Genomic DNA, 9678 nt, shown 5'->3' with positions numbered 1-9678 from the left:
GAGGGAAAACTTGCTGCTGTGCGCATCATACCTTCCTCTTGGGGTTGCCCAACGAACGTGTGAAATACACGCCATCAAGCTCTTTTCCGGCGCCGTTGCCGGGGAGATCAAGACACGCTGCAAGGGGAGTCTCCACTTCTCAACCTCTTTACTTTGTTTTTGTCTTGCTTTATTTTATTTACTACTTTGTTTGCTGCACTAATATCAAAACACAAAAAAATTAGTTGCTAGCTTTACTTTATTTGCTGTCTTGTTTGCTATATCGAAAACACAAAAAAATTAGTTTACTTGCATTTACTTTATCTAGTTTGCTTTATTTACTATTGCTAAAATGGCCAACCCTGAAAATACTAAGTTGTGTGACTTCACTAGCACAAATAATAATGATTTCTTATGCACACCTATTGCTCCACCTGCTACTACAGCAGAATTCTTTGAAATTAAACCTCGCTTTACTAAATCTTGTTATGCGAGAGCAATTTTCCGGTGTTAGTTCCGATGATGCTGCTGCCCATCTCAATAATTTTGTTGAACTATGTGAAATGCAAAAGTATAAAGATGTAGATGGTGACATTATAAAATTAAAATTGTTCCCTTTCTCATTAAGAGGAAGAGCTAAAGATTGGTTGCTATCTCTGCCTAAGAATAGTATTGATTCCTGGACTAAATGCAAGGATGCTTTTATTGGTAGATATTATCCCCCTGCTAAAATTATATCTTTGAGGAGTAGCATAATGAATTTTAAACAATTGGATAATGAACATGTTGCTCAAGCTTGGGAAAGAATGAAATCTCTGGTTAAAAATTGCCCAACCCATGGACTCGACTACTTGGATGATCATCCAAACCTTCTATGCAGGACTAAATTTTTCTTCGCGGAATTTATTGGATTCAGCTGCTGGAGGTACCTTTATGTCCATCACTCTTGGTGAAGCAACAAAGCTCCTTGATAATATGATGGTTAATTACTCTGAATGGCACACGGAAAGAGCTCCACAAGGTAAGAAGGTAAATTCTGTTGAAGAATCTTCTTCCTTGAGTGATAAGATTGATGCTATTATGTCTATGCTTGTTAATGGTAGGACTAATGTTGATCCTAATAATGTTCCGTTAGCTTCATTGGTTGCTCAAAATTCTAGACCACATCCTGCTAATGGTAATTCTTATGGTAGATATGTTTCACCCAATGAGGAAAAGATGTTAGAAATTGAAAGGGCCACCAAGAACTTTATGCAATCGCATTATGAGCAAAATAAATTGTTTACTAAAACTATGAATGAGCAATCTACCTTGTTGAAGAAAATAGGAAATCAACTTGAAAATCTGAATATGGAGATTTCTGGGTTGCAAACTAAACTTGCAAATGCTGAAGACCGAATCTCATACATGTCTGCGTCGCAATCTTCTTTAATTAATAAAATGGCTGCTAAACCTGATGATATTGAAAATAAAATTGTTACTACAGCAAATGCCATCCAAGTTAGAATTAATGAGAATATAAGATTAATGGCTGAACTGCGTGCTAGGTGGGATAGAGAAGAAAATGAAAAACTAGCTAAAAAGGAAAATGTAGCTAAAGTTTGGACAATTACCACCACTAGCAATGTTAATGATTCATATGTTGCTGCACCTCCTACTATCAATGATAAAATAATTGGTGTTAGCAATGCTTCTACTCCTAGTGCAAAGCGCGCAAAATTACCTGAAACTGCTAAAACTGCTTGTGATAAAACTGCTGAAATTTTTTCCAACCTTGGGGATGATAATCCCGTTGCCTTAGATTGTAATGATTTAGATTTTGATGATTGCCATATCTCTGAAGTTATAAAGTTCTTGCAAAAACTTGCTAAAAGTCCCAATGCTAGTGCTATAAATTTGGCTTTCACAAAACATATTACAAATGCTCTCATAAAAGCTAGAGAAGAGAAACTAAAACTTGAAACTTCTATTCCTAGAAAGCTAGAGGATGGTTGGGAGCCCATCATTAAAATGAGAGTCAAAGATTTTGATTGTAATGCCTTATGTGATCTTGGTGCAAGTATTTCTGTTATGCCTAAAAAAGTCTATGATATGCTTGACTTGCCACCATTGAAGAATTGTTATTTGGATGTTAATCTCGCCGATAATGCTAAAAAGAAACCTTTGGAGAAAGTTGATAATGTTCATATTATGGTTAACAATAACCTTGTCCCCGTTGATTTTGTTGTCTTGGATATTGAATGCAATGCATCTTGCCCCATTATATTGGGAAGACCTTTTCTTCGAACCGTTGGTGCCACTATTGATATGAAGGAAGGTAATATTACTTCTATAAATGTTGAAACACTACCCTCTCAACCAGGGGTCTGAAGGGGGCAAATCAATCCTGGTCGCACATTTGTGAAACCCACCTCCCACTTTCTTCCTCAGCCGTCGGATGTGGTGAATTTTTTCTCACCTTTTGCTTATCCAAACGAGCCAATGACTAATGGGACCAGTTGCGTGTGCGGGCCACCGGTCGGAGGCAGCCACACCCGCTCGTTCGAGTCACCTTCCTTCTCCTGCGCGTGTGGGGCAGTGAAAACCCTAGATCGCCGAAGCGCCCAATCCCCGCGTCTCCTCCTCCCTTCTCAGCCTCGCTCGAGTGGAGGCAGACGGGGAACAGAGGCGGCTCGACGATGCAGCGGTGCGATGGGGCTGGGCCGGTGCGGGGAAGGGCGGCTGCTGTGCATCGCGGGTCGATGGCGCGGTGGTGGGTTGGCGGCGGCGACCTGTGTGGCGGCGACGACGACGGGAGGAGGAGGGAGGCGGAGCTGCGCCGGCCGCCCAGGTGACGAAGAGGAGGCTGGGGCGCACCGTGGAGGTGACGGTCGGCCCGCCTCTAGATGCGAGGTGCGGGAGCGGCGATTGTCGCGGGTCAACGATGCGGTGGTGGGCTGGCGGCGGCGACCGTCCCCATGTCTCCTCCAAGTCCGGTTCCCGCGCGCCATCAGCGGCTCTACGTCTCCTCCAAGTCCATCCCCGCCGGCCGCCGGCGCATCTCCTCCAGGTAAAGTCCCCACCGTGACGCCTCCATCTGAGCTGACGACGCGCGCACGCATGAGAAGGAAGGAGTACAGTACTAAGATTTGCTGCTTCTTTTGCTGAATCTACAAGCATGCGTCTTTTTCTCCACCTAGCCATCTACCTCTACACTCCCTGTTTTTGTGCGTGTACGTGAAAGTAGCGATGCATTTGCCCGTGGCCGGACAGGGACTCCCCGGCTGTAACGATTTTGACGCCTCCTCCTATAGCCTACCTTTTTTCTTCGTCTTCCAGCCTCTATCGCTTTCTCCAGCGGCTGCTCGATCGAGCCGATTGTTGCCATCGTGGACCGTAGATACATATACACACCCATGGGTACACATCCGGACATCCGATCGTAGGCAGGTTGGCAGATGCCGATCCTTTTTTGCTTAATATGCTTGCTTTGCCAATTGCCAAACCATATACTGCATCGATGTCTTAGAAACTTCTTCCCTGCCTCTGAAGTCTGATCGATAGCTCTCGTGCCGGTCAATCATCGTTCCCTTGGCCAATTAAAGCACACTAGATGACCGGTTGCGCTATCGCGCAAATGGCGGTGGAGACATGGGTCATGGAAGTTTTTAAGTAGCAAATAGCCCTAATTCAGTAGTCATGCACTCACGTATTTACTGATGGGGACTTAATCTTTCTTTTGATTCAGGTCTGATGTCGTAAGTTTTGCCATATGAATTCAATGAAGATTACACAGGATGGTAATTCAAACTTTAGCAGGATGAATTCAAAGAGCCAAATTGGGAAATCAGAAATTTACCATGATTTTACGCTCTCCATTAAAGAAATGACCATGTTCGTATGTGCTACTAGGTACAATTTTCTGACATCAATAGCTCTCGTCGTATGCATCTTTTCTTTGTATGTTGTGTTTTGGCTTTTCATTTCCTTCTGTTTCATTTGCTAACAATAGTTCCTCTTTGTAGATGGTTTACACCCTGCTTTCAGAGATATATACGAAGGGGACAAATGGTAGAATTTTGTGATCCTATCAAACACACTGAATTGGCGTTTCTTGCTCAACAGGTCTGTTTTGGCCAGTGTTCTCCCATTCAGCAGCTACTTGCTAATAAAATGTTTAATATCCTCTCTTTTGTTCAGTTCGTTTATTTTTCTATTGTTATCATCTGGACCAAAATATAGGTCAGAAATTTGTAGAACTGTTCAGAGCTTTTCTCCTCGGGTAGCTTTGGTCATATTCTGGGTATGCTGTAAACGATTCCGTGCACAGTTCATTTCTGAGAAACTTGTAGATATTGTTTACGTGTTCTGTTTAGTTGGGCTGCAGCTAAAGAATCTGCATTTTTTTTCCAGGGAACTATGCTGGTTTAATCCTTAGAGATATTGACAAAGATAGTGGTAATCCACAAATGTGTGCTTCCTACCCTGCAGAGATAGACACAAACTTAATGGCCTCAGCGGTATGTTGTTATTCTTTGGTAAAATGGAGAGCTTCTTCCACTGTTTGGACAGAATTCCCTCATGTCTTACATGTCTTATAAATTTAGGAAGAACTTAATTTTGTATATTCGTGTTTAATCTTTGTGCTATGTTGTTAGCGTTTTGTGATAGCATTTCAGCATCCATCTTATATGCTCATATTATTCCCCAGCCGAAGGTGCAGTAAACATTGGAGGAAGGTGCTCAGCTTGTATTTTTAGGATGGCAGGAAAGTCCTTCAACGAAGATTTCCCCTGACATTTGCAATGGCAGCAGTGTCACCACCAGAGTTTGACATTTATTCACTGAAATTATTATTGACTGTAATGATATATAGGTATTTGAACTAAAATTCCTTATGAATTTATTTCAGTGTAACTTAGCATACATTTTGTTCCAAAATTCTTTACAGAGATCCACCAATCCAACGCCCCTGAGTGGACCAACAGAGAGGAGCGGCTGCCAGAGCTTGGGAGCTCCACGGACCACACGGTGACAGCGAGAGCAGGTTTCTTCCCATCAAAACCTCAATCTTTAGCCGGTTCTGATGTGCCTGCTGCAATGGTTGCTGGGATGTACAATGAACCAATGCTTTTTTCAGTTACAACTGCATTTGTGGATTTTTGGTCCATCCTATGGTTGAATTGGGAACTCGTCTAAACGCATTTTAATGGACCATTATTGTGATGATATGTGAATTTTAAGATGTTATATATGATGTTTAGAATTGCACTATTCACTAGAGCCTATGATCACGAGCTCCTAAGGAAGGTCACGCTCCATGCTTTACTTTGGTATTCAGGTTTCAATATATTATGCAACCTTATAACCCACTACTTGCTTGAATCTTTCTACACAGGGAGATAGATCATCCATTTTAGTTAGTAATGTATGTTTTGGAATCATGGCCACGGTTCATATTCATATTTATTTCTCTATGTGAACTAATGTCTTGTAATATTTCTATATGAATGATATTCTTGCTCATGTGATTGTTTACTATGTTTCTTTTATTTCACATGCACATACTGTCATTTATTATCTCCGTGCATATCATGATAATTTAATCAACAATTATTGCATGGGTTTGTTTTTGAGTGTATCCTTGGAGTGTTTCTATAATTTATACTCAATGCTCTGTTATTTTTCCTTGTAGGATGATGGTGTGCTACGTGCTCAGTTTGTACTCCACCCGAGATTATAATGCAGAGGCTGCTGGACCTTGAATAACGTATGGCACGATGCAGTACAAACCACTGTCGCTGAGAGCTTAGCCGATACTATTTCTACCTAAAAGTAACTGCAGTTCGTTCTTTTTAATGAAAAATTTCCTGTCCCTGCAATGATTTGCTTGTGCCTGCAAGGGAGGGTCATTAGAAAAAAAGCTGCCTCATCCAAACAATTCTTTTATGATCTCTATGCCGATGGAGTGAAGGTTGGCTGGCGCTAGGTATCAATTGCACTCGGGTTGGAAAAAGATAGTAGCTTCTTTGTTCATAAAGGAAGAGTTTTCTCGTTATAGTAGCACTGGGTTGACATATATCTGCACTTATTTGTATTCTGTTATAGTAGCTTTGTTCTTATAATTTTGTCTTGCATTCTCTGAAGCATGCCTTAACAGTTGGAATTATCCCTGCAGGATCTGAGAACTCACTTATTTTGACTTTTATGGGTGTCAAAGAACATGTTTCAGCATCGTTATTAATTGTTAAGGTATACTAAATTTATCACAACTTGCTCTTACATGTTGAGAAGAATCTCAGCATTATAATTTTATTTTCGCACTTTCCTTATCCGGAATTAGGTTACCACTTTTACACTTTCCTCACCAGAACTATCCCTTGGTAACAGGATTGCTTTAGAACACTAGACGTATTGGCTGTTGACTGCCTCCAATCAGGGCCAATACACTTTGGTCAATAGGATTCCCGTATGTTGGTGTGATGTACCTCAGCTTGGAAGCTCCCAAAATGGTATGAGCCTAAATCTTGTTCAGTAATTATCGATTCTTTAGGATCAGGTTAGATGCTTACTTACTACTTCGGTAAATAGATGTTCTTAAACAAATATGAAAATTGCAGCTAAAATATAATTAATAATATTATTTATGACTTCTCTGTAGATTTCACTAGCCTTTGAAGGTCAAATTTGCTGGTTCTGCCTTGTGCCCTGCTACTATGTAGGACTGGCCTCATCCATTGAGCTTCTCTCTAATTGAAATTATTGCAGATTTTCAAGGTATCTTAAAATCAAATTAATCTAAACAAAAGATGTGAATTAAAAATTTGTTAGTTAGTTTACAGTTTCACCAGCATTTTACCATATATAAAATCCTATTTACGTCCTATCAGCTCTCATATCCTCCTCTTTGAGATAATCAGGTGACCTTATGTATTGTAGCCTATGTTTCCTTAATATTAATCACTTTAGAAGATGACCCTGCTCCAGATTTGGAGAGTACAATGGTTTGTTTGTTTGCTTCTTTTTAGTACCAGTTAATAATGCACGACCGCTTAGTCGGATCTGCAACTACTATTGCAAATAGCTTTCCTGCTCATTTTCAAGATCATGGCTTTGGTGTGATTATTTTGAATTGGTGAATTGTGTGTAGGTTTAAGGTGATCATATATTGGTATTCTAGCTGGTTCTATGAAAAAAATGATCATATGGAGGGATTGGATCGATTCTGTAGGTTCACAAACATTAATTTATTTTTCATTGCTCATAGAGTCCTCCAGCATTGTGTGGTCTCTAGCTGACATTAGATGGTATGTATAGATCTCCAACACAACAAGTGATATTCACTGCCATTAGTGCAATGTATAAAAATTTCTTGTGCATGTAGTCGTAAGGAAAGCACAATGTTCCCCAAATATTTGCACCATTTACATTTAGAACGTATGGTCAAATTTAAATATTTAATGCCTTTTCAGGCAATTATAAAAAAAGTACCACCACGGGCGCGACGCCGAAACCTACTATCACAGATTTAGACTACGCATGGTGTGTCCCATTAAAAAAATAGTTGGCCATCAGACGTTGTCATGGTTAAAATCTCCATTCATATCTTTTGTTCCTCCTGATTGTCAACAATTCATGAATTTACTGCGGCACACATCTAGGCAGACTTGACTAATCATCGTTGTTATCCTTGATATTGTCCTTTTTTTATCTGTTTGCTTGCTTACTTGAGGGTTTTTATTTGAAATGTTGTCCTAATTGGACCAGGGTTGCTTAACTCAGTCTTTGTTCATTAGCTTGCTTGCCCCGTCCTTAATAAGCTTGATAGTTTTGCAACCTGGACTAGACCACCTGTATTTGGAAGTAAAGAACTGATTCACAACTTGGATGACTTTACGACGAAACACAGCTTTCGTGTAGGTATATTACATGTTAGATCCGAAAACTATGCTCAGCTGCTGAACTTCTCGGTCCGTGGTAAAATCAGGGCTCTAAACATTCGTTCCTTGATTATTCGGTGTTTGTTGTGTATGCAACCTTATAACTGATGCATGATGCTTCAAGGAACTCTCCACAGAAATTAAATTGAAGAATCATGTTATATTTCCTGGAGGCCTCATAGCAAAGATATTTGCCAAGTACGTAGCATCCTACAATGATATTATTTTATTCTTTATTTGATCCTCCGCTCCTAATTTCCAATTATGACTGCCTTCAGTTAAGTTAAAGTGATGTAGTTGTAAGAGCAATAAACCTAAACTACAAGACATAAAGAGCTTTGAAAATATGAATACATGTATGAAGTCTTGCTACATGGTGATATATCCATTACACTTGAAGCGACAATAATTGAGTCCTAATCATTCATATTTTCTGTAAAAAAATGATTGAAATATTATTTTCAAAAAGGAATCCATAGGATAACATGCTACAGTTAATAGTTTGATGCTTCTACTCTTAATCTGCACTTACTGCATTGCTTTATTGTTAGTAATGAAGTTTCACTTTTCTCTTCAGTATTGTGGTAAATATGATTTTGATAAAACCTGGAGCAATTTTACTCTGATGGATTAGTACTTATTTGTGATCTTTATTAGTACATCCATGGAAATGCAGAACTCATTTCTGCTTTTTCACATATGGTGTATTTTCTTAGTATCTATTTTTATCTCAGCAATAAGATTTTGCTAAGTTTCTTACTGGTGCGTGCTTGACAGTTCACAAAGCTATTATCTTGAACCGACATGAGCTTCCGATACAATTAAAAGAAAGATTATGTACTGCACATTTGTAAGTTTTCACATACCTCTGCCTTGAAGATGATGCTATCCACTAATCCACTATCCATGTTGATGTTGTGCAGGATCCTCTCACTGTAGTATTTATCAAGGTTCAAAAAATGCAGTAAGCGCTAAGCGGTAAGTGAGGTACCGATTAGAGGAAATGTAGCTTAAGCGTTCTATACGAACATAGTAGGAGGGGCAGCCGGTTGCACTTTCAGCAATCATCCTTCAATGTTGGCCCAGTAAGGCAATATTTCAGCAGCCGGTGCTCTACCATATACAACTACTTGAAGAAACCTGACCAAGAGCCCCAAGTAATTTCGTGTTTGAGTATCACATTGCTCTTTGTGAACTAAATATTTTTCACGAATGTTGTATTATGAACATTTGTACTACTTTTGATCTGTTCACTCAAGATGATTGTTGAAGAAGACTCGGTTCATGTTGAATGTAAGTTGCATGAAGGTGTGGTGCAAGTGATATTGGTTGGTCTGTCCGTAAGTTGAATTGTAGAACTGAAAGTGAAATGGCACAGTGGTCTGTGGTAATTAGGATTTGTAAATTTCAGTGTTGATGAGCATTGTGTCTATTGTAACTGTCTCATACAAAATTGATCTTATTCCTCATCTCTGAACTATTTTATTTGAGAAATTACATTGGTACTACATGGTATTTCTTTTGCTTTGTTTTTTCTACGGGATTATGTGTGTAAGTCTTAAACAACACGAGCAGTAGGCTGCTCTGTTTTCCTCTACATTTTTTTGAAGGAACTATGTTTTCCTCTACTGATCTGTGTACATATATAAATTATAAACTCCTAAAAAAAGCACTTACAAAAACCAGCCACAACTATACATGTGGGTTTAAGAGGTTCTTAAGTAACAAATCAGTCGATGCAGTTGAGTGTGCACTGCTACACACATGACAGGCCATGTGA

General features: G+C 39.5%; 1 long non-coding RNA gene across 26 annotated transcripts; it reads left to right on the top strand.

Moving 5' to 3' along the window:
* The first annotated feature begins 2797 nt into the window (after window positions 1-2797).
* Window positions 2798-9367, top strand: LOC124702784. Of its 26 annotated transcripts, none has more exons than XR_007002675.1 (13): window positions 2801-3028; window positions 3707-3870; window positions 3984-4083; window positions 4372-4478; window positions 4670-4820; window positions 4910-5005; window positions 5654-5728; window positions 6137-6210; window positions 6349-6470; window positions 6620-7185; window positions 7879-7935; window positions 8023-8096; window positions 8676-8712. It is a non-coding gene; the product is annotated as an uncharacterized LOC124702784 (long non-coding RNA). The 26 variants fall into 26 exon arrangements; XR_007002677.1 differs by having other exon boundaries at window positions 2802-3028; window positions 8036-8096; XR_007002670.1 differs by lacking the exon at window positions 8676-8712 and adding an exon at window positions 8822-9172 and having other exon boundaries at window positions 2803-3028; window positions 8036-8096.
* The last annotated feature ends 311 nt before the right edge of the window (window positions 9368-9678 follow it).

This window comes from Lolium rigidum, chromosome 3, assembly GCF_022539505.1.
Source record: "Lolium rigidum isolate FL_2022 chromosome 3, APGP_CSIRO_Lrig_0.1, whole genome shotgun sequence".
Classification (NCBI taxonomy): domain Eukaryota; kingdom Viridiplantae; phylum Streptophyta; class Magnoliopsida; order Poales; family Poaceae; genus Lolium; species Lolium rigidum.
Note: the sequence above shows the minus strand (reverse complement) of the source record. Positions and strands in the feature narration are given on the sequence as shown.